The following is a 25,348-nucleotide window of genomic DNA, read 5'->3' as shown; positions in this document are numbered from 1 at the left end:
AGTCACACGGGCTTCAGTAGTTGCAGCACACGGGCTCAGTAGTTGTGGCTCCTGGGCTCTAGAACACAGGCTCAGTAGTTGTGGCACTCGGGCTTAGTTGCTCCATGGCATGTGGGATCTTCCCGGACCAGGGCTCGAACCCGGGTCCCCTGCATTGGCAGGCGGATTCTCAACTACTGCACCACCAGAGAAGCACAGAAACATCACACTTCTAGAAACATCACACAGTAGTTGTCTTGTTCATTTACTTCAATCTTAATCACACTCCTTTGCAGTCTGCAGATTTTCCATAGACATACCTCGTTTTATTGCACTTCACTTTATTGTGCTTCACAGATAAACTGAGTTTTTTATAAACTGAAGGTCTGCAGCAACCCTGCATTGAGCAAGTCTATCAGTGCCACTTTTCCCAGCAGCATTTGCTCACTTTGCGTTTCTGTGTCATATTTTGGTAATTCTTGCAAATTTCAAACTTTTTCATTATTTTTATATTTGTTATGGTGATCTGTGATCAGTCATCTTTGATGTTACTATTTGTAATTGTTTTGAGGCACCATGAATCTGGCCCATATAAGACAGCAAACTTAATAGATAAATGTTGTGTGTGTTCTGACTGCTACCCCATCTCTCTCCTTCTCTCCTCGGGGCTCCCTATTCCCTAAGACACAGTATTGAAGTTAGGCCAACTAATGTTTGCATCAACATGGATAGATTCAGAAGGTATTATGGTTAGTGAAATAAGTCAGACAGAGAGAGACAAATAATGTGTGTTTTCACTCATATGTGGACTCTAAAAAATAAAACAAACAAATAAATACAACAAAACAGCAACAGACTCAACAGACACAGAGAACACACTAGTGGTTACTAAAGGGGAGAGGGTGTGGGGAGGAGCAAAAGAGGGGAAGGGGATTAAAAGGTACAAACTACTAGGTGTAAAATAAATAAATTACAAGAATGTAATGTAGAGAATGTGGAATATAGTCAATATTTTATAACTTTATATGGAGTATAATCTATATAAATATCAAATTACCACTCAATATACCTGAAAGTAATATAGTAAGTCAACTATATTTCAATTAAAAATTAATAATAATCCTACAATGGCTTTCAAGCATTCAGATGAAAGGAAGAGTAAATGATGCAGCAAACTTCATGGTTGTCTTATTTTAAGAAATTGCCACAGCTACCCTAACTTTCAGGAACCAGACCCTGATCAGTCAGCAGCCATCAGCATTGAGGCGAGACCCTCCATTAGCAAAAAGAGTCCAACTCCCTGAGGGCTCAGATGATGGTTAGTATATTTTAGCAATAAAGTATTTGTGTGCGTGTATGCTCAAAAACATTTTTACAGTCATCCCTCAATTTTCCCTGAAAGATTAATCTCATTACAGTACATTTTTGTATTTAAATTCATAGGCCCTTGGATGTGGACTGTCTTTTTTTAATTGAAGAAATAAAGAGAACAGTAAAATACTTTATTTGTTCAATTAAAAAAAAAAGACAGTCCATATCCAAGGGTCTATGAATTTACAAAAATGTACTGTAATGGGATTAATCTTCCAGGGAAAATTGAGGGATGACTGTAAAAATATGTATAGCTGATTCACTTTGTTATAAAGCAGAAACTAACACACCATTGTAAAGCAATTATACTCCAAGAAAGATGTTTAAAAAATATTTTAAAATAAGGTATGCACATTTTTTAGACATACTGATAATGCACATTTAATAGAATACTATGTGTAAACATAACTTTTATAAACACTGGGAAACCAAAATATTCATGTATTTAGTATCTGTACCCTCTCATAAAATATAATCTTCTTGAAAGTAGGACTTTATCTTATTCATATTTGAATTCCAAAAGTGTCTAAAATATAAGAATTTTTTACTCAATAAGTGATGTTTTTAAGCAAATTGGTGAATAACAGATGAGTATCTTTCTTGTTTAAATGATTTTCTCCTAGTCACATTTTGAAAACAAGAATAGGAACTATTAATATTATTTTGTCACAAATTTTTTGTTTCCATCCTCAGTTTGAAAAATGTTCCTTCAGCTATAATGGATTATATCACGTAATAGACGCTATGATGCATCATGTCAATCATATTTTTTTTTTTTTTTTTTTGTCAATCATATTTTTGAGTGAAGGATATTTTCCCTAGCTGCTGGAAGATGCCTTCAAATTCAGTCCTCTTTTACAATAGCCTTGGTTGATGAAAATTGCTCCATTTAACTTCATAGTTTCTTCCAGGGAAAGACTTATCTACAAAGGGGTAAAAAGCCCCCCTTGTCCCAAGCTGATAGAACTCTGATGGACCATTACACTTCCAGAACTTCCCATCGTGTCAGCTTAGGCTTTTGTTGGAACTTCCTCCCAGCTCCACTTTTCCCTATGTCTAATCACACTTTATTTCCTGAATTTCTCTCTACATATGTCGATCCCAAGTGCACTCCGTATAAACCTGCTTCTGCACATGAATCTTGATCTCAGAGTCAGCTTCCCAAGGCAACCAACCTGCTATACTGGTAGTGGTCAGAGAAACCAGGCACTGACTGGGATTTTGAAGCTGGATCACCTATCCCTATCTGGTGATGGAAATGAGGAGTCTATCATTGGCAGTAGGTGAGCACAGACAGTCCCTGAGCACAGATTAGCAATGCAATTATTAAAACTTTCATCAGCAGAAAACTGGAATGTCACACTGTGAAGAGACTGCATTAGCTTTGGGCAATGCGTTAGACGTTTGAGAATATGGGTGAAATGGTAACCGCAGGACACTGGAATTGGGTTGCTCTTGATAAGCTCTATCAACCTTCTGGAAAAAAAAAAAACAAGCTAAGAGTGATTAATAAGCAAATTAAAAGCTAAGTATCGGGGCTTCCCTGGTGACGCAGTGGTTGAGAGTCCGCCTGCCGATGCAGGGGACACGGGTTCGTGTCCTGGTCTGGGAAGATCCCACATGCCGCGGAGCGGCTGGGCCCGTGAGCCATGGCCGCTGAGCCTGCGCGTCCGGAGCCTGTGCTCCGCAACGGGAGAGGCCACGGCAGTGAGAGGCCCGCGTACCGCAAAAGAAAAAAAAAAAAAAATGAGGACCAGGCCCAGAACCGAACTGTAAGAGTACCAAGCTCCAAAATAAGATTAAATTCCCAGTCAAGGTAGATGTGCTATGCCAAGGTTAGGGTCTTTGTCAGGAAAGAATAAGGCAATGATACCTGGAATGGGGATACCTGGGGTGATAGGAAGATCTAAAAATCTTGAATCTCCAGATTTCCCTGAACCCTCTGAACTTGAAGAAATGGCCCATTAATCTTATTAGGATTAAAAATCCCCTTTTTCTACACAAAATCCATGTGTATCTTTCCTAAAAAGCAACATGTCTTCAGGATCTACCTTCTCCCCACCTTCTGGCCACCAAGAAAATAATTTAGGCAAAAAGTTACAACAACCCAGGCAGGGAAATGCTAGGTCTACTAAGGGAGAAAAGATATTAAACTTCAAAGAAACACTTGGACCTGACCAACATGTACCAGTATGAGGTGGAAGAGTATGCTTGAGACTGGATTCTGAGGGTACTGAACCAAGAGGGAGGGTAGAAAATAAATTTGGTTGGTACTCTTCAATAATATAGAATGTATCACCCTGGTGAGGACCCTGGGAAATGATGTGAACACATGGGTAAGATGACACTTACTAGCATGCCCCTTAGATGGCCATTCTAAGTGAGGTGGCGATGTTAGAAACGTCATGGCAGATACGGGACTAAGAGATGAAAGTCTTAGAGATATGGGTATGTTAGAGGGGACATATTATAGAAGGTTAGAAATCCCATTAGACTATTTTGTTCCATGGAAGGGCCAGTGGACTCACCATTTACCAAAACATTTAATGAATATGCTGGTCAGACTGCTCCCAACATCACTGAGAAGTTCATCTATTGCTTTCCTCCTAGGCCAGGTGAGTGGAAAATACCATTCCAGAACTGAGATCACCAACAGCACTGGGGATGATAGGATCAAACCCAGTAGAGACCAGGTGGCAGCACATAAGCATCAGAAGGCAGATGAGTACATTTGCCGTAAAGAGCATTAAGACTGCAGTCAAAAAAAAAAGACTGCAGTCAAGTCCTCAAAGACATAGAAAACAAACTTATGGTTACCAAAGGGAAAGGGGGCGGATAAATTAGGAGTTTGGGATTAGCAGATACAAACTACTATATATAAAATTAATGAACAGGGAAATATATTCAATATCCTATAATAAACCATAATGGAAAAGAATATTTAAAAGATTATATATATATATAACTGAATCACTTTGCTGTGCACCAGAAACTAACATAACATCGTAAATCAACTACCCCTCAATTAAAAAAAAAAATAGATTGGAGTCAAGTCAAAGGTCCAAGGAAGACAAGTCACAGAGAATTATGGAGATGATTAATAGAATACAGCATCCCAAGGGGAATAATAGACAGGTAGCCAAAAAGTACTGTATTACTCAATCTATAAAATCAATGATAAAAAATCAGGAAGCTGAGAGTAAGGGTAAATATACTGATAAAAGTTCACAATGTCTTAGCCAGTTTCCACCTCAGAGCCAGGTTTTGAACCTCAAACCTAATGACTGAAAAAGAGACTAGATCACCAGGAGAAAGAGCCCTGCCAAGTCCCAGCAATTGTACATGACTGTAATTCCCAAGTTTTATCTCAAACTTGGGTATCTCAAAAAGGTATTTTTATCTCAAAAAGGTATTTACTAAGGTAACTGTACACTAAGCAAAGAGGGATACCTAACATTTCAAGAACTGTTGGATACAGGTCTGAGATGATATGATACCCTGAGACCTGAAGTATATTATGGCCCATCTGTTATAGTGGGGTATATGAGGGTAGATAATAAACGGGGTTCTGGCCCAGCCATAGTTCACAGTGGGTCCACTGTATTTGCAGACTCACCCAATGGTAGTTTCTGGAGTCCCCAAATGTATGATGGTTACATTTCCTGCTTGGCACCATCCCATTATACTAGGTTCTTGGCCTGTGATGTAGGAGCTATAAAGGCCAAGTAGATATCTCTGAAACTGCTCCACCTATACTCCTTGCTAGGATAGTAAATAAATCACAATATCCCATGGCAGGAGAATAGCAGAAATTAGCATCACTCTTAAATACTAAAAGATGCAAGAGTGACAGCTGTCATCTTTTTTCTGTTTAATACATGTATTGTCCCCACACACACACAAAAAAAAAGCAAAACCAAAGGCAACAAATATTGAAGAATAAAGTGAATTACTGTAAACTCAAGAAAATAGTAGTCCCAATTATTGCTGTGGAGCCAGATGCAGTAGTATTTGCTGGAACAAATTTGCATGACCTTAGGAACTTGGTAAACGGCCATTGATTTGATCTGGTGAATGTTTTCTTTTGTATCTTTGTCAGAAGAAAGGAACAGATAACAGAATATATTTGCAGTTTTGCTCTAGGGCTATGAAAGCTATTCTTTCCTCTGTCATGACATAGTTTGAAGAAATCCAGGGTGTCTGAATATCACACGGCTCCAGTATTATACAAATGATATTATTCTCATTGGACTGGATGAGCAAGAAATGGCCAGCATGATTAAAGTCTTGGTAAGCCATATGTACTCCAGAAAGTACAAAATAAATCCTAGGGAGATTCTGAGGCCCACCAGGTTAATAGAAATTTTTGTGGTTTCTGTGTGCTAGGACATTCGCTCCAAAGTAAAGGACAAACTATTGCATCTTGTGCCTCCCACCATGAAGAATGAAACAGTGGCAGGTAGGCTCAGAGGTCGCGTATTAAACACCTGGGGGTATAGATAGTGCCTGAAAGGCTAGCAGTTATGAATGGATCCCTGAGCAGGAAAGGGCTCCGCAGCAATTCCAGGCTGCAGTACAAGCAACTGTGCTGCCTGGGCTGTGGTCATATGATGTAGAAAACCCTGTGGTGTTAGAGATATTAGTGGTGGGAAAGGTCATATTGACTTTATGACAAGCCCTAGTGGGAGAATATCATGCAGACCTCTAGGGTTCTGGAGCAAGGCCATTGCATCTGTAGTTGAGATTTATGGCCTTTGAGAAACATCTCCTGGTGTGCTCTTGGGACCTGGGGCTAGTAGCTGGGGCTAGTTTATCCCGCTAATCTTTCTCTTTTAAGTTTCCCTTTCACCAAGAGAAGGAAGATGCTCCTAGAACCTGTAAGAAGTGAATCCAAGTGGTAGAAAGGGTGGATTACGGTTAATGTGTGATGTACTGCCTAGATCTCCTTTCAGAAAAAAAGGACTTATTATTTCCCTGGCTGTTGGGTGTGATGTCAGAGGATAGTAGTCAACTATCAGCCTTTTGGGGGGCTATTCTCAGTAGAAGAAAGCTATCTTAGCCAAGTTGCACCTCTTTCCAGGTGTGCCTATATCCAATAGCTGAACAGTCTTAGGATATAAAGCCTCAGCTCCTTCATCCAAATTTGAGACATCTCTGAAAAACCAGATGAGTTCCAGAGCTATATCTGGGGTGGGCTGAGGTCTGGGGCTTACAAACTAGTTCAGTTACATTCTCCGGCTTCCTTTCCATATGTTTTGATCCTAAGAGCACTCTCTGATAAATATCCTGCCGGTTTCCATTGCAGAGTCAGCTTCTCAGGGAACCCAACCTGTGAGACTGTGAGACACAGTCTTCTTTGGCTGACAGATATTAAGCCAAGGACACGAGTGACTCTGTTCCATTGGTTTCAATAGGAAAGAAAGAGATAGTCAATACTCAGGCTGTTATTCCTTCTTTTCTATCTCTTTTTTCTTCTTTCTTCAACTATAAGTTTCTAATCCTTTTGCCCTTGAATCAAATTTACTTATCTTACCTGAAATTTGTAAGTAGAGGAACTTCTCAGACATAAATATTATCATTTATTTTTTAAAATAATTTTCATCCTCATGACTCTGTCACTTATATACATACACCTTTATTTAATGTATTTCTATGTTTAAAGTATCAGAGGCTGATAAAGACAGTTCCCCCCAAATTTCTCAGTTAATTCTGAGTTAACCTGAGGAAGTCATGGTTTTTCATAAATAAAACTGAAATTTTTATACATAAATGTTGTGAGAAACATGATTATTTTCCCCCTTCTGTGAGATTTAGAGTGATAATATTTAGGGTATTCATCTAATTATAGACAATATCTAGGAAAAATAATAAAACTAAATATAATGCATGGTTTTTGATTCAAGTCATTGGTCTAAGAATACTTGTTTTTTTCCATCCTTCCAAAGTCACATTAAAATACTTAATATAATATTTTCAAGAGAAAAAAGAATATCATTGGGAATCCATGAAGATAATTCAGAGACATTTCAGGAGCTAGGTAGAGACGGGCAGAGAAATTGGTGCAGATGAAATACCAAAGCACAGTTTTCAGGTTGTGCACTACGCAATTCTAGGGGTCTCCATTCACAAAGACCTGTGCCCTGTTCATCCTGCACGACATCCAGAGAGGCCCTGGAGACAAAAACCCAAGATACCTGTGAGTACTAGTTTTCCCCAGTGATTCCTAAAGGAGTGCTAAACTAAAGCCAACAAAACCTAAGAACAGAAGTGGGCCTTGGGGTCATCAGAAAAATTCATTAAATAATTGATAACAAAATAGCTGAGTGAGTAACTCCTTCCTTTCTCGCACAGGAAAAAGGAAGTGACTGACACTAAGTATTTTGCCCTCTGGGTAAAATCCTGATGCAAACTAAAGAAAGTCTAATCTGTCTGGGGAGGGTTTAAGGTCCTAGGAGAGAGGCACACTGGAGCTTTGGGCAAGTCCTGACTGTCACAGCAGATAAGGTGTGGGAAACTAAAAAATCCAATCTGCCCTTGAAGGAAATAACTTATCCTGCTCCACCTCCAGAGTCAAGCCCTCGTTTTGGCAAGTGCATAAGTCTTCAGGCTCCCTGCCTGTATTAATCAATTTAGTCATGCTATTAATTATAAATGAGCAATCAAGACTAAGCAGACAGTTTAAGACAATCAACATCCTGAGTGACAACAGAAATAAAACTGCCTAGGAAACAAATTATTAAAAGAAAAAAGGTAATTAAAATATATAATTAATAATTTCATAGATTTTCAAATGGTACTGCATTTTTTCAAATTAACCAGGATGACATGATAAAGGAAAGAAAATCAAAGGAAAACGTAAAGTTCTTGAAAGTTTTTGCTTTCAAAAACAAAGAGAGCGAATTTTCTGATTAATAAAATAACTGAAGACCAAATAAGTGATCTGTATTAAAGAAGTTTCTTAGGATATACGATAAAAAGATAAAGTTCAGAAATATACAAGGAAAGTTATAATATGTGGAGGATAGACTCAAAAGATATAGGAAATAGAGTGTAGAAAATAGGGTTAACAGAGGAGAGAAAACATTTAAGAACAGAAATTTTTCTAAACTGAAGAATAGTATAAATACTTAAGTTGAAAGGACCCATGGAATTAGTGGAAAACTTACAAAGAAATCCACACCAAGATAAATCCTGAAAGATTCAAGAGAGAGAAAGTGGGAGAGTAAAAAAGGCATATATCAAGAAATAAAAATCACATTTACCTCAGACTTTTCACCAGCAATACTGAATAAAGATAAATGAGTAATAGTTTCAAATTCTAAGCCTACAGTTCTATACCTAGCCAAATTATTAATCAAGTGTGAGAAGAAAATAAAACTTGGGGGACATTCAGGAACTCAGAAAACTTCTAATAGTTCATTTTAACACCTCTTACTGAGGTGGTCTATAATTCCCATTGGTATGTGTCTTCCCTACGACAAGTAATAAAACCAACTTGTTAAGCAGCATGTGTGTTCTTGGTGATCCAAGAAGTATTACATAGGATAGAAAAAAAGACATTTGAAATTACCCAGAAGAAACGAAGGACACTGAAAAGGAAATAAAAGAGAAGCCGTGAGGCTTGCCTTTTGGAATCTCCAGTTACACACCATTTTATTGTTCCTTTTACGGTCTAAATATTTTATTTAGTTGTACAGTAAATACGTGTATTTAGACGTGGGTATAACAAATGTTATTTATTGGTTTTCACCCTTGAGAAGAAACCTAGAAATAAAGGAGAGTGTATTTAACTATAGTGATGTAACTCAGCATACTAGGCAATATTATTAATCTGGATGTTGGAAAAATCATGATTTAGCCAACAGAAATTGAGATATGGAATGGAAAAAAATAAGACCTAGGAAAAGATCAGTGGGTTAATTAATTTCCTTACCTTTCAAAAAGTAGAATCCATAGATATTGTTAAAAGTTGATAAAAGAAATAAAATCTTAAGAATACAGTTAAAAGTTAAAATTACTACATGAAAAACTAAAAATAAATCAGTAAAACAATGTCTAATTTGTGGCAGGGGAATGGAAGATGGTATAAATGCAGTGAATTCTCATCCTTTATTTAAGGGAGTAAATAGATACTCTTTAATGTTGACAAACCAAAAAGTAGAGGTATAGCACAGGATTTAAGGTTGTAATATTAAACTCAGTATGACTAACGCAATAAAATTTTTAGCTGTGATTGCAATAGCAGAATGGAAATGAGGCCACGGGAAAAGGCAAATTTTATTCTATATTTCATAGCTTTCTGTATGCATTCTGACTATGTGTGTCTATTACTTGTATAATTTAAATAAATAATGGTACACATAACACATTTTGCACTAGATAAAAAGTGGTTTATAAAATATTAGGTAAAAAAGCAAGTTTCAGAAAAGTATGTGTAACATGATCTCATATATGTAAATATATATAAAGTACATATTGCCAATAAATATAATAAATAATGTACATGTAGCAAATGCATACATTGCATTATATCTTACCATATACACACATTAACAATGGCCATTTCTTGGAGAACGGGTGGCTTGAGCTGAAATAGTGGTTGTGGAGAGAAATGAACGGATTTGATAGATGTTTTGAAAATTTATGGCTGGGTGATTGGATGTGAAGAATAAGAGAACACCAAGGAATAAAAGAAAACTGCTACCATTCTGGCTTGAGCACTGGATTGATAGTTGTTCCAATAGTTAAAGAGAAAAACATTGAGAGAATATTAGGGGTGTTTGCTTATCTATTAGTTCATTTGTTTTTTCAGAGTATGGGATGAGCAATAATCAATTTGATACTGAACAAATTAAATTCTAGTTTGTATATAGTACATCTAATTGGGCTTTCTCAGTAGGCAACTCGATATACAAGTTTGAAGTATAGAAGAGAAATTTGACCTCGTAATACAGAGGGATACTTGTTAGCCCATAGGGGCTTAGAAGGGGTACTTGAAAACATGTAGTGACTAATAAACAACAGAAATTTACTTCTCATACTTCTGCAGGCTGGGAAGTTTAAGATCAGGATGTTGGCAGATTTGGTGTCAGGTGAGAGCCTGCTTCCTGACTCATATACATGCAATTCCTGAGGCACCCAAACATTTGAGGTTCCAAGAGTATTAGATGCAGGTAGGTCACGCAATCTAGAAGTGAGGAGGGAAAATATTTAGATCCCTCCTTTCCTACTGCATTGGTCAGAGTTGAATCAGAGAAGCAGAGTTTGATAGAGGAATCTGATCTCACACAATGTGGAAGCTGGCTAAGCAGTCTCAGTAAGATTACTGCCTTTGTTTCTGATGCTGAAGCTTGAAACACACAGGTCACAGATGGTCTGCAAGAGGAGACGGTTGTAAGCGGGGAGCCCAAGGACCAGCTGGCACCTCTCAGCACCCGCTAGCTGTAACTCTATGAGGACAGAAGCTGGTAACCTTTGTCACGGAGCTAAACACATAAACACGGTCAGAAACACTGAAGGAGGATTGGGGAAGATGAGGCAGTTGTAGGCCTGGCTACTCACTCTTCCCAAGGTGAGCCATCAGCTAAGTGACAACACGCGTGAGCAACAAAAGCACCTCCCTTGACCTGAGCATAAAGACAAAAATGGTTGCTGCTTCACTCTTGCCTCCCAAATCTCTCATGAAAAGATTTCTTTTCCGCCCCAACCAGAAACACGCAGAGAATTTTGGAAAATGTAGTTCAATTGGTGCATTTAGAAGCCATGAAATCTAGTGATATTTTAAAAGATGTAGAACTAGTCATTAGTACCTTCTCACTTTCTGTTACCTAGTTCTTTTCCAACTCTCAGCCCACAAGATCCCTAGGAGTCCTCACCAGGCAGCACCTATCAATGCTTGAGCTAAACGATCAGCCTGCAACCATCTGACCCAGTCCCACGCCAAACTCAATTTGCCAGTGCACCTAATCTCAGCAGGCTTCAGAAGTAACACAGTACGCCACACAGCGCTCCACGAATGCCTGCTGAGTGCTGGATGAACGAATGGATCTATGTTGAGTCAAATCTCATAAAAACATGAAACACGGCTAACAATGCAGAAGGCAAGGTGGAATGGCAAAAGCAGCAGCAGAGATACTCTCTGGGGCTTGACATCTGTCTTTGAATTTTGGCTCCATCACCCCGGTTTTGGTAAATTACTTAACCTTTTTCTGAGCTTTTGCTTGCCCATATCCTAAATTTGATTAATAGTATCATAGCTCACAAGGGTTTGTAAGAATAAAATATCTATCAAAATGCTTGTTACTTAGCAGTCACTCAACAGGTATTAGACACTTCTGCTAATTTTTGAAACCCAACAAAAGGCTTTTGACCTTTGACCGAATATTATGCTAAGTGGTAAATTCCACTAGCTCAGGAAGAACTTTTGGCAGTGGGTCACCAAGTAGGCATATCAGCACAGTCTACGAGTATGAAACTCTACTTCCCCTAAAACATCTTTTTTCCCTTTTTTTTTTTTTTTGCTTTCTCACCTTTTCGTATATCCCTCTGCTTCTGCATCCACAGGCTTCCTAATTGGGTAGCAAATTTTTAGCTTTTCTTTAAGGGCTACCACAGTATGGGGGGAGTGGGGAAAGGGCAGGTGACAGTGAGAGAAAATCAGTGGTGTTGAGAGGCAGCAGGGAAAATTACAGTTTTATCTATGGGTCAGTATTAAGTCGTGAACTGCTAGTAAAAATTTAGTATTAGCGCCATAAGGATTATCAGTAGGCTCCAAACTGCAAACATACTGTGACATGACCCTGTCAAAATTGCTGCCTGGTACAGTCTCTTTACTAGTAACACTGTAGGAATAAAGAAGAAAAGGGACTGAGTACAACTATGCACTTGGAAACCAGCTGAAAGATTCTTATTCAGATAAAGACCCCTTTGTCAGCATATTACCTGTAGTATCGACATGCCATTCTGCTTTTCAGCCATATTTCACAAGAAGTTTGTTATATCATTTGGTGGCCATTTGTTCTAACTTCCCTGACATCATAAAACAGTCACAGTCTGTGATTTACCCCCACTAGTTACTTATTCACTTATTGCTCTAGTTTGCTACTGTTTTGCTTTCTGTTCCATTTCCTACTAGCATAGAAGCTTCCTATATGTTAAAGTAGCAGATATTGGAGGTATGGGAAAATGTTAAGATTCTCAAATTTTGACCTGATTTATCCAAGTTTTTTGGTAATAATTACCTGTTTGTTCTTTATCATGAAAGCTTTCAGACACTTTATGAATCTCTACCTATACCACCACCATCAGGCACCCAGAGTTACAAAGATGAATCATGAAAATAGAGTAAGCAATTATTAGGCTAGCTCATTCACTATTACTGTGGTCTAGCTTGCTACATGGAATTTATGATTAAAAACATCATTCAGATTTCACTAATTATGAGATATTTCATTCAAGTTATGATTCTACAATGTCAAGGATATAATTTCCATCTGGTAGATCATTTAGGTTAAGTAATCAGAATTTAGACCCAAAGGAATTTGCTCCTCAGGCAAATGTACACAAGTCCATTGTTAAGTACCAACAAAATGTCCTTAATGCAAGGCTCCACTCCGGCAGGTTAAAAAGTAAGAGTCCTAGGGTAAGCTGGGATGAAGTGAGAGAGTGGCATGGACTTATATATACTAACAAATGTAAAATAGATAGCTAGTGGGAAGCAGCCACATAGCACAGGGAGATCAGCTCGGTGCTTTGTGACCACCTAGAGGGGTGGGATAGGGAGGGTGGGAGGCAGACACAAGAAGGAGGGGATATGGGGATATATGTATACGTATAGCTGATTCACTTTGTCATAAAGCAGAAACTAACACACCATTGTAAAGAAATTATACTCCAATAAATATGTTAAAAAAAAAGAGTCCTATTTTAATATCCTTTTAGCAAAGTCTTTGTCACACCTGAGTTTTTCTTAAAATGCAGCTATGGAATTGCTGCCTTTCACATCAGAAGCCAACACTAATGATGGCCAATGCTCCGCACACATGCAGCCAGGCCTGAAAAGATCCAAGTGTGACTCACGTTCCTTCCCACATGCTCACACGTAAACCTTGGCTCTCTTAGGACTCTTTCCAATAGACTCTGTGCCCATAATGCCAGAGCATCCATATTTCTTTCAGACAGAGAGAGATGGAGAGACATTGAAAGAGAGACAGAGAGAAAGAAAGAGAGAACATCAGATGTTTGGTATCTTGTAGCTTTGACTCACTGTGTGTCATGTTGACTCAGTGCTGTGAGACTGGCTGCGTTCCAGGCACTGGGCTGTGGGACTCCTGTCTTGCCCTGGAATTTTGAAAATGATCCCAGGTAAGGCTGATGAAACATCTGTGCAAGCGTGCTGTGTTATCTGTAGCAAGTCCAAATCTGGCATGTGTTTTTAAAACAACAAGGTCTGCAAGTTGCTTTGTGAAAAGGTAATATTTGAAAGTCAGTGACATTTGAAAACACTTTAAAAATGGGAAATGTGTTATAAACATAAGCATCTATTAAAAGTGGGGGAGAGGATGTTTATAAAAACTCTTTCTGTAAACAAAAATGTTCTGAAATACTTAGAGACTCCCAATTGAACAGAAGAAAACAGATTTGTTACCTGATAACATCTAACAAATGTTCCAGACTTGAAGGTAAAAATTTGACTTTGAGATAAGTTGCTGCAGAGCTAAGGGCCTCATTGAATTCCCTGGCTTTGGAGTTGACTACAAATGATTGTTATGTTTCCCTGACTCAAAAGCAGGTCAGATCCCAGTATGCTTTGCTCCATTTAAATTCTAGCCATGTGGATATGAGAAAAACATAGAATTGGCATCTTCTTTTTCTGAAGGTTCATTTATCTGCACACTGTGTTGTCTACTCATATTACAAAGCAAAATTTAGTTTATGCAAATTACAAACTATATTTCAGCCATCTCCAACAGCCAATGTATATTACTAATCACCTGCCATGAACACGCAAAGTGCATTTAGCACTATCACAATCTTTCTGACGTCTTATCATTCTAATGGATTTCAAAGGACTTTGTAGAAATACTAAAAAGCTAATATATTCACATGCATGTTTATATATATAGTTTTATACATTTATACATATATAAACACATATACATACATACACACAATTACTGTTTACACTCCATTTTTTCCCAAATATGTAACATACATGGATACATATATCCATGATATGGACCATCCATATGAGTTCATAGTCTTTTCCATTGCTGTGTATCATTCCATAGTCTCCATGTGACATGAGTATTGCATTAGATACCTTCTGCTTGACCACCCAGATCCTCTCTCCACCCATCTCTACTCTGCACTCTGGGAAGCAGACTCTCATGGCTTCCCTTGCTCCTGGTTGGTTCTGATGGGCTTAACAAATAGGAAGCCCTGGCAAGAAGTTAAAGAAAAAGGCTGAGGGCAGGGTACTTATTTCCTGGCCCCCTCCATGCAAGTTTGCCTCAGCCTGGCTCTGTCCCTCAACTGAAGGCCACTTCTCCTCCTAAGGAGTTTTCCTCTGCTCTACTTTCCTTCTGAGTTTGGTCACAGATTCCTCTCCTTGGGCCCAGGGAGGGTAACAGCTCTATTCCTATTCAAACTGGGTTATTGAAATAGCTCCTATGTATTCCCTACATACTGATTATACTTTTAAAATATCCATTTTGTGAATAAACTCAAATTCTCATGACTTTTTTGTTTCCTTGGGACTCTGATAAAATTATTTAATTGTTCCCTGGCTGATGAACATTTATTTTATTTTCAGTATTTTTGCTGAAATAAAAATCCTTCTTAAATAGTGATGCTCTTATTTCTGTAAGATATTTGCCAAAAGCAACAATGCTCACTCAAAAGTTAAGTGAATTTTTAATGTTTATAGATATTTCCAGATAACTTTCTAAAAGATTTGAAGCAATTCACACTTGCATTAGCAGGTTAATTATTTAATTTATTGACTGATTTTTAACAAGCATTTTAAATGCTTGCTATAAGCCAGACACTGCATAAAGGGCTTAACAAATATTAACTCATATAATCTAGTATGAGGCTTCTCATTACTATAATCTAGTATATGAGGTGTCTCATTATTAAATTTGCATTTACTTGGCTATTACTGAGGCTATCTACCTACCTATCTATCTACCTATCCAGTCTAACTATATTTCCTCTTTAATGAATTGTCCATTTATATTCTTTGCCTTTCTATTGCATGTATATATTAATGAGACAAATTAAATTGAGAGAATTTGGGTGAGTGGTTGAGATCAACAGAATTTAATAGCCTTTAAAATAGATCATAATTTTCAAATTAAATAATTCTGTAAACACAATGAGAAATCAGATGCTATTCAACTATACTAGGATATACTCTGCCCTTATCCATAGCCAGTACATATGCACTAGAGTATGATCAGAAGAAATGCCTGATATTTTAGTGACAGAATATGCGACTATTTTATAGGTTGAGCAATCAGGAAAATTTTCCTAAGAAATCATTTATGAAGTAAAAGATTACGTTCTACAGGTATCTAAAATGTAAAAATGTGACTAGATCAAACTTGAAAAGATCTGGAAAAAAACTGGGAGTGAAAATCTTTACGTTTACAGATCAAGAAACTGAGTCTTCTAGTAATACATCTGACTAGTGACATTCAAGTGGAAAGAATCTTAGATTAACAGAGAGTAGAAGATCTTAACTGCTTTGAGCCTTTGTTTCTCATCCCTAGAACTGGGAAACTATTATAGTATGAGGTCTTCTTGGCTGACAGCAGGGTTGGGAAGATCAAATGAGACAATGGGGGTTTAAGTGTTAGAAAATTCTAACCCGGCATTGTTTTATGGTAAAACGAAGTCTAGAACCCAGGTGTTCTAGCTCATTCTCTTTGTTCAGCACTGTGCTGCCTGATCCAGGAAGTTCTGCTCATAGGCATTTTGTAGATCCTGGACAACTTAGGCCCAGGCATGTTAAATACTTCTTCAGGTAGTCTGCAGTTCCCATGAACCTAAAAATCCTCCAATTTACAGATACCTAAATTTTTTCTTTACTCAGGGCTCAGCAACAGAGGTAATAATCAAAACAAGCATCTAATATTTTTAGCTAAAAAGTGCCAGATGGGAAATAACTCCTTTCAAGAGGAAAATTCAAGTCTGAGTGTTCGCTCACACTCCAAACATATTGCTTCTTTCCCCCATCACCCTGTTACCTCACAAAAAGCACTTAGATGATGACAATGCAAAAGTTCCAACCCTGCTAAGAATAAGTTAGGCTACGCCAAAATGGATAATCGTAATGCAAGGCCACATAATGAACTGCATCTGATGACAGGCTCATAAGCTGTGCCCAATAATAAATGGTTTTTATTAATGAGAATTCAGGGAAATGCAATTATTTTCAAACTCCTAAACTACAAAGATGTCAGATTTTTGTTATATATGTAGTCTGATCTATGACTCTGATCCATTATTTTAAAATCTATGATATGCATTTTTTCTGCTGTAATTTGAGGACAGAAGTTTGCAAGTAAAAAATCTGTATCGTTTAACTATACAGAGGAATGACCCTCTTAACTTCTGAAGATCAAAATGCATTTTAAGGTAAAATATTAACAGTAAATATATTCTACTCAGAGGTATGAAAGGTATTTCATTTACTATGTTTACCTAAAAAAACCTGTGTCAGTCCTTGTTCAGGGTAAAATGGAGTAAGAAATTTTCACTCTGTCTCTCCTACTGAAATGCAGCTAGAATCTCAATACAATGCATGCAGAAGCCCTCTGAGGACTCTGAAAAAAAATAAGAGCAGGTGGATTGGAGAAGGAAACCATAATTTGAAGTACCACTGAACTGGAGGGGAGTCTCCCATTTCATTTTCTTCTGGTGGTTCCCAGGCTGGACTCAAAGGAAATTTGAACCCTGTAACTGCTCACTACGTGTAGACAGAACGTGTGCCAAGGGAAGGCCTCTGTCTCTAATTTGAGGAGTGACAAAGGAAGCTCTGAGGGGTCAGAAAGAGCGAAGGAAAGCCCCTATATTTTTTCATCCATCCTCCCCTGTTCTAGCCCCAGGCATTCCCATGGAAGTGGGAACAGCAATGAAATCAATATTTGAGCAGGCTCCAAAATCTCTAAAGGATGTGAAACTTTCTCTCTGTCCAGAGGAACTGTGGTCCCCAAAGTGTGAAGAGAATCTTTACCACTTTTTTTTCTCTCTCCATCCTCTCAACACTTGGTCTCAAACACAGTCACTATTATTAACAGTGTGCAACAGAGTGGGAGAAATAAAACCCTGGTTTTCTAGCTAGAGAGTAGGGAAGTGGGGATCCTGTGAGGTGAAAACTCACTGAGGTAGTAGAGAGGAAGACTAATACCCCACATCAAGTGGAGTTATTCTAGGAATGTATGTTCAAACATTAATTAAAGATTAGAGAATAAAAAGCAGATTTAAAAAAAAAAAAGCTTTCCACGTTTCAACATTGAGTATGATGTTGGCTGTAGGTTTATCATATCTGGCCTTTATTATATTTAGGTATGTGCCCTCTATGCCCACTTTGTTGAGAGTTTTTATCATAAATGGATGTGGAATTTTGTCAAAAGCTTTTTCTGCATCTATTGAGATGTTAATATGATTTTTAATCTTCAATTTGTTAATGTGATGTATCACCTTCATTGATTTGCAGATATTGAAACATTCTTGCATCCCTGGAATAAATCCCACTTGATCATGGTGAATGACCCTTTTACTGTATTACTGAATTCAGTTTGCTAATATTTTGTTGAGGATTTTTGCATCTATGCTCATCAGTGATATTGGCCTGCAGTTTTCTATTTTGGGATCTCTTTGGTTTTAATATCAGGGTGATATTGATCTCCAGAATGAGTTCAGAAGTGTTCCTTCCTCTGAAATTTTTGGAATAGTTTTAGAGGATAGGTGTTAACTCTTCTTTAAATGTATCGTAGAATTTACCTGTGAAGCTATCTGGTCTTGAATTTATGTTTGTTGGGAGTTTTTTTTGTTTGTTTTTTTTTGTTTTTTACTGGTTCAGTTTCATTATTGAAAATCAGTCTCTTCATATTTTCTATCTTTTCCTGGTTTACTTTTGGGAGATTGTATATTTCTAGGAATTTATCCATTTCTTCTAGATTGTCCATTTTATTGGTATACAACTGTTTGTAGTGATGTCTTACGATCCTTTGTATTTCTGTGGTGTCAGTTTTAACTCTTCTTTCATTTCTGATTTTATTGGGGCCCTCTCTCTTTTTTCTTGTTGAGTCTGGCAAAACGTTTATTAATTTTGTTTTATCTTTTCAAAAACCAGCTCTTAGTTTCATTGAGCTTTTCTGTAGCTTTTTAAGTCTCTACTTCATTTATTTCCACTCTGAATTTATTAGTTATTTTCTTCTACTAACTTTGGATTTTGTTTCTTCTTCTTTTTCTAGTTCCTTATTTAAGTGTATGGTTAGATTATCTGAGATTTTTCTTGTTTCCTGAGGTTGGCCTGTATCACCATAAACATTCCTCTTAGAATTGCTTTTGCTGTGTCCTATAGGTTTTGGATCACTGTGTTTCCATTTTGATTTGTCTCCAGGTATATTTTGATATCTTCAAGTGACCCATTGATTGTTTAGTAGCATATTGTTTAGCCTCCATGTGTTTGTGTTTTTTGCAGTTTTTTTTTCCTTGTGGTTGATTTCTAGTTTCATACCTTTGTGGTTGAAGAAGATGCTTGATAGAGTTTCAATCTTCTTAGATTCATTGAGACTGGCCTAGTATGTGAACCATACTGGAGAATGTCCCACGCACACTTGAAAAGAACGTGTATTCTGCTGCTTTTAGATGAAATGTCCTATATACACCTACTAAGTTCATCTCCTAATGTGTCATTTAAGGCCAGTATTTCTTTGTTGATTTTCTGTCTGGATAATCTGTCCATTGATGTAAATGGGATGTTAAAAGTCCCCTACTATTATTGTATTACTGTCAATTTTCCCTGTTGCGTTTGTTACTATTTGCTTCATGTTTTTACGTGCTCCTATGTTGGGTGCATATATATTTACAATTATATCCTCTCATTGGATTAATCCTTTATCATGTAATGTTCTTCTTTGTTTCCTATTACAGTCTTTGTTTTAAAGTCTATTTTGTCAAATATAAGTATTGCTACCTCAGATTTATTTTTGTTTCTATTTGCATGGAATATATTTTTCCATCCCCTCACTTTTAGTCTCTGTGTGTCTTTAGATCTGAAGTGAGTCTCTTATAGACAGCATATATATGGGTCTTGCTTTTTATCTATTCAGCTACTCTATGTCTTTTAACTGAAGCATTTAGTCTATTTACACTTAAAGTAATCATTGATAGAAATATACTGATTGTCCTTTAATTATTTGTTTTCTGGTCGTTTTTGTAGTTCTTTTTGTTCCTTTCTTCTTCTTTTACTGTATTCTCATGTGATTTGATGATTGTCTTTAGTGTTATGTTTGGATTTCTTTCTCTTTTTTTGTTTCAGTATAATTTTTTGGTTTGTGGTTACCATGAGGTTCATATATAACAAAATATTTATTTTAAAAAATATGGAATGTTTCATGAATTTATGTCATCCTTACACAGGGTCCATGCTAATCTTCTCTGTATCATTCCAATTCTAGTATTAGATATGTACTGGCAAAGTGAGCGCAGCATTGCATAATTTTAAACAATCAAAATCACAAAGCCAAAAGAAAAGAATGGAAGTTGCATCACTCATTCTAAAATGTTGTAGACACCTCATGGTGTATCTTCTTCAATAACTGAAATCTCATATATCTTTCTATGGACTCAGATTTCTACAATACTGATTAAGGATTATGAAAACGAATTCTCTAATTCTCTGTTAACATATCAATATATAAATGTTAATGCTATCCATTATTGACAATTGTATTTAGGATGCCAACAAAATTATCCCTTCTAATTTTTTTTTTTAAAGAGAAATAGCGAAAAGGCATATTCTATGGCTTTGTGCTATAGGAAGCTCTTTATCCAGAAATACCTCCTTTGCACATTATATTTATAAAAATTGAGACAAAAAATTACAGTAAGAAAGATTTGAGCTTTCTTTAACTTTTCAAATGAAAAGCAGATAAGAAGGAAAGATCAGAGATATAATATATACATATGTTTAATTGTTTCTTAAAGAGAGCAGGGTTTGAATTTCAAATGAGCAATCTTCAATGCTCTTTGAGATTTGGAGAAATCAACCAATACTTAAACTTCTATATATTATTGTGGTAGTCTTTTTGATGAGTCAGTTTGGCTAGTCTCCAGTTATTCTTTCAAACACTATTCTAGGTGTTGCTGTGAAGTTTTTTGTAGATGGGATTAAAATCCATAATCAGTTGACTTTAGAAATGGAGATTATTTTAGATAGTTTGGGCAGGCCTGATTCAATCAGCTGAAAGAGGTTAAAAGCAGAGCGGAGGCTTTCATAAGAAGAAATTGTGTGGACAACAGCTTTACCCTGTGCCTGAGAGTTCCAGCCTGACCCTCCTGACAGCCTGCCCTACAAGTTCTAGACATGCTTAGCCAGCCCCCCAAATGGTATAAGCCAGTTCCCTGCAATAAATCTCTTAATTTATATTTCCTACTGATTCTGTTTCTCTGGCTTAATCCTGATTTATACAGTTACCTGGATTATGATTTCAGACAACATTAACCAAGGAAATTATAGTTAATATTACCAAACTGTGTTTCCTAACCTTCACAAAAATATCGTTATATCTTACAAATTAATTAAACTCAGAGTACATGTTTCACTGCTAGAAGGTATCCTGTCAGTTTTGTGAATATTTATTATAGCTACAGTCTGATTTTTCCTGGGTCAACTTCCATCATTTTGTTTGTTAGAGTATGGAACCTTACGTGTTTTCATGTATAGTACTTTTGATGCTTATATAAATGTGTGTATACTGTTAATACAGGAGTGTAAAAATATAAACAAGAGGACTGACTTTATTGGCAACCACAGTTCTTAAATACATATGATGGAAATTTCTGTTTGAATAAAGCAGTATAGAAACTACGTATTTTGCTATCTTTCAAAAGCAAAATGTGGCAACCCACCACCATCTCGAACGCCACCATATAGACAGAGGTCTTTTGCTTATAAGATGTCCTCCAAGAAGAGTGACCAGAAATACTTCAGTGGTCTCCTTGGAATTTTTTTCATTTTTGTTTATGAAACAATCACTTTCATGCCTCGGAGCCTATGGTGTTAGAAGTGGTAATATTACCCATCCAAAACATAGTTAACTCTTTTCTAAGCTTTAACAATGGATAATGGAGCAATTTAGTGAGGCTTTCACTTCTATTGTTTACAGATTGTTCCCATTTTTAGATTAACCTCATTTTATTTTATTATTTAATTTATTTATTATTATTAACATCTTTATTGGAGTATAATTGCTTTCAATCGTGTGTTAGTTTCTGCTTTATAACAAAGTGAATCAGTTATGCATATACATATATCCCCATATCTCCTCCCTCTTGCATCTCCCTCCCACCCTCCCTATCCCACCCCTCTAGGTGGTCACAAAGCACCAAGCTGATCTCCCTGTGCTATGCGGCTGCTTCCCACTAGCTATCTATTTTACACTTGGTAGTGCATATATGTCCATGCCACTCTCTCACTTTGTCCCAGCTTCCCCTTCTCCCTCCCCGTGTCCTCAAGTCCATTCTCTACGGTCTGCGTCTTTATTCCTGTCCTGCCCCTAGGTTCTTCAGAACCAGTTTTGGGGTTTTTTTTAGATTACATATATGTGTGTTAGCATATGGTATTTGTTCTTCTCTTTCTGACTTACTTCACGCTGTATGACAGACTCTAGGTCCATCCATCTCACTACAAATAACTCAATTCCGTTTCTTTTTATGGCTGAGTAATATTCCATTGTATATATGTGCCACATCTTCTTTATCCATTCATCTGTTGATGGACACTTTAACCTCATTTTAAACAGTGGATTTTTTTAGTTCTTTAGTTAAGTTTGTTTGTTTTTTGTTTTTACTTTCCATCATAAGCACATTTCCAAAGTTACATCCTGGTTGAACACCCTCTCAACAGCATTTTTTTTTTCTTTTTTTGGAGCACATGGTTCAGAACGATAAACCCAGTCTACACTGATGAGGGGAGGATGACAGTAAGTCTTCTGACTCACTGAGTTGTTTTCCCCCTTTTCTCAGTATTAGCTCTGGGCAAGATTTTATAATGCAGGCCAAAAAGAATTTATACTACCTTAACTCCTATGGGCCATATTTCTGACTTGGTGTAGTGATGACATTTGATCAGGATTTTAAGCTCTAGAGTTTTCATTACAGAGCTAAAAAACAGCCTTGAGATCAATGCTGGAGGACACTGAGACTGGTATGAATAAATCATGTGGTGGTATATTGATAATGTATACTACTGAATATACAGAATTTAATATTAAGGTATTACGGCTGGATTTTCAAATTCTGCTGCTAGAATATTATCAATACTGCTATAAGCTATTTTTCAAAATAAGAGCCATCGTTTTATTAACATTAGTAACTGTATTGTGTGCTTCAGGGCACTAGCTGATTGCCTTTGGGGCCTTGTTACCTAAACTGGGAAGATAAAATTAATTAATAGGATAGTGGGCTTTTTCATCCAACTCTGAAGCTTGCCGGATTTTAAGTATAGCCAGAAGCAGAATATTCAAGTGAACAACTTAACAGATTCAGTGGGATGAATTTGATGTTGCTATTAGGGACAACTGACTTCTGTGTACACTTTTTTTTTTATTGTGTCTTCAGTTTGCAGAAACAGGATAGCACTGGGGAGACCTATAAGATACATTTTCCAAGGTATTCTAAGAACTGCTTCTTTCAAAAATTATTAGCTTATCTTCCATGTACTCTATAGCTATTAGAGTCTTTTTTTTTTTTTTTTTTTTTTAACGGTACACGGGCCTCTGACTGCTGTGGCCTCTCCCGTTGCGGAGCACAGGCTCTGGACGCGCAGGCTCAGTGGCCATGGCTCGCAGGCCCAGCCGCTCCACAGCATGTGGGATCTTCCCGGACCGGGGCACGAACCCGTGTCCCCTGCATCGGCAGGCGGACTCTCAACCACAGTGCCACCAGGGAAGCCTGCTATTAGAGTCTTTTAAAACAACTTTTCAATTATAAGGGTGAGAAGAAACTAGCAAGAGTCAAACCCCATTCTTCCCTGGTCCTCTACTCATATCTAAACTACTTCAGGCAATAGATGTGTTCTTTTATTTTGGAACACATGAGCTCTTTGAAAATATTTATTTTTGAGTAGAATGGCAGAGAACAGTAGTGTCAAGGAATTTATCAAAAGTTAGACATCTCTTGCCAGAAAGACAAGGTGTCCCAGAGGAGTTTGGCTTGAATTGAACCCCCCCCAAATGATAAGAACTGGGCAGCACAGGCGATAAAAAATTATAGTTTCTTTTAGCATTGTGGTCACAAACTTACTCTACAATGTATCAGGCTGTGTATTTTAGACAACAGAGGCTCATCAAATATTTGAAAAACTAGAGAATAATTGCTCTCCTTATTAGTATTCAAATCAAATTGAAGAACTATCTATGGAGTCTTTCACTTCCAATTAAGATTAAGTAATTATCACACAGGGAGATCCGCTTGGTGCTTTGTGACCACCTAGAGGGGTGGGATAGGGAGGGTGGGAGGGAGACGCAAGAGGGAGGAGATATGGGGATACATGTATATGTATAGCTGATTCACCTTGATATAAAGCAGACATTAACACACCATTGTAAAGCAATTATACTCCAATAAAGATGTTAGAAAAAAAGATTAAGTAATTTTCAGAAGGCTAACATTCTTAATGTGAACACCCAAGAAAACCAGGTAAATTATAAAAATCATATTTTAAAGGCATTAGAGAGCTGTGAATGCAAGGAAGATTATAGGGACTAAACATTCAGAGAAAATATTTAGGAAAATGTTCAGAGATGAGCTCAGAATTTTCAGCTGTCTTTTCCTGGAAGCATGTGATAATTTTGAGTGTGATCTAGAGCTTGAGAATCTGGACTTCCTTCAGATAGAAAACCAATGAGAAGGGACAAATAAACCAACAGAGTTTTTAGCAGTCATCCAGGGCTGGAGACTTAAATTGCCTCAAACACATGGCCAGTTTCTTAGAGCATAACTCAATTTATAGATGGGCAGAGTAAGTATTTAAAGAACCAAGTTGGAAATTTTATTGAATTTTTTTACTGAATACTGAAATTTTACTGAATACTGCAGTCTCTCTGCTGGAGGAAAGGTCTATGAAACTATTTTTAGAGGTACTGGAGATAGTGGTGAACTGACACTACATTCTTCCATTAGCTTTTCTTTCTGGGAATATTTGCTTATTCTGAATACGGCTAGAGAGGACTTCCCTACTGGTCCAGTGGTTAAGACTCCATGCTTCTGCTGCAAAGGGTACAGGTTCCATCCCTGGTCAGGGATCTAAGATCCTGCATGCTGCATGGTATGGCCAAAAAAGAAAAAAGAGAGAGAGAGAATACAGCTAGAGATACAGAATCCAGGGTTGGTCCCTGGCAGAGAGTTCTTGGGAAACCAAGAAACAAGCAAGAGTTTTGTCAATCAAACACAGAGCCAGATTTCCTCATAATTGCTATTCAAAAGCTGCACAGGACAAGACTAAGCTGAAAATCTCTGAAAAGCAGAGCAAAAATTCCAACAGCCTTCCAGAGGTGAGAAGAAAAATGCTCCCTAGGTTCTCAATTAAAAGGTCTTGGTGGGTGTACCCTAAGAATAAAGACAAAGTAGAAATAGATTGAATCTTGACAATCAAGTGCAGTTTTGACCTGGCCCCATTTCTGATTGGATTAAAGTGATCATCTATTTCATTTCTTAGAACCCTGCTGGTGATAAAATGGCATCTATAATATGAACTTTTACA

At 37.2% G+C, this 25,348-nt stretch overlaps 1 pseudogene; it reads right to left on the bottom strand.

Moving 5' to 3' along the window:
- Window positions 1-19,961: 19,961 nt before the first annotated feature.
- LOC132428858 (U6 spliceosomal RNA) lies at window positions 19,962-20,056 on the bottom strand (annotated as a pseudogene).
- Between the last annotated feature and the right edge of the window lie 5,292 nt (window positions 20,057-25,348).

The sequence above is a fragment of the Delphinus delphis genome, chromosome 7 (assembly GCF_949987515.2).
Source record: "Delphinus delphis chromosome 7, mDelDel1.2, whole genome shotgun sequence".
Lineage (NCBI taxonomy): Eukaryota > Metazoa > Chordata > Mammalia > Artiodactyla > Delphinidae > Delphinus > Delphinus delphis.
Note: the sequence above shows the minus strand (reverse complement) of the source record. Positions and strands in the feature narration are given on the sequence as shown.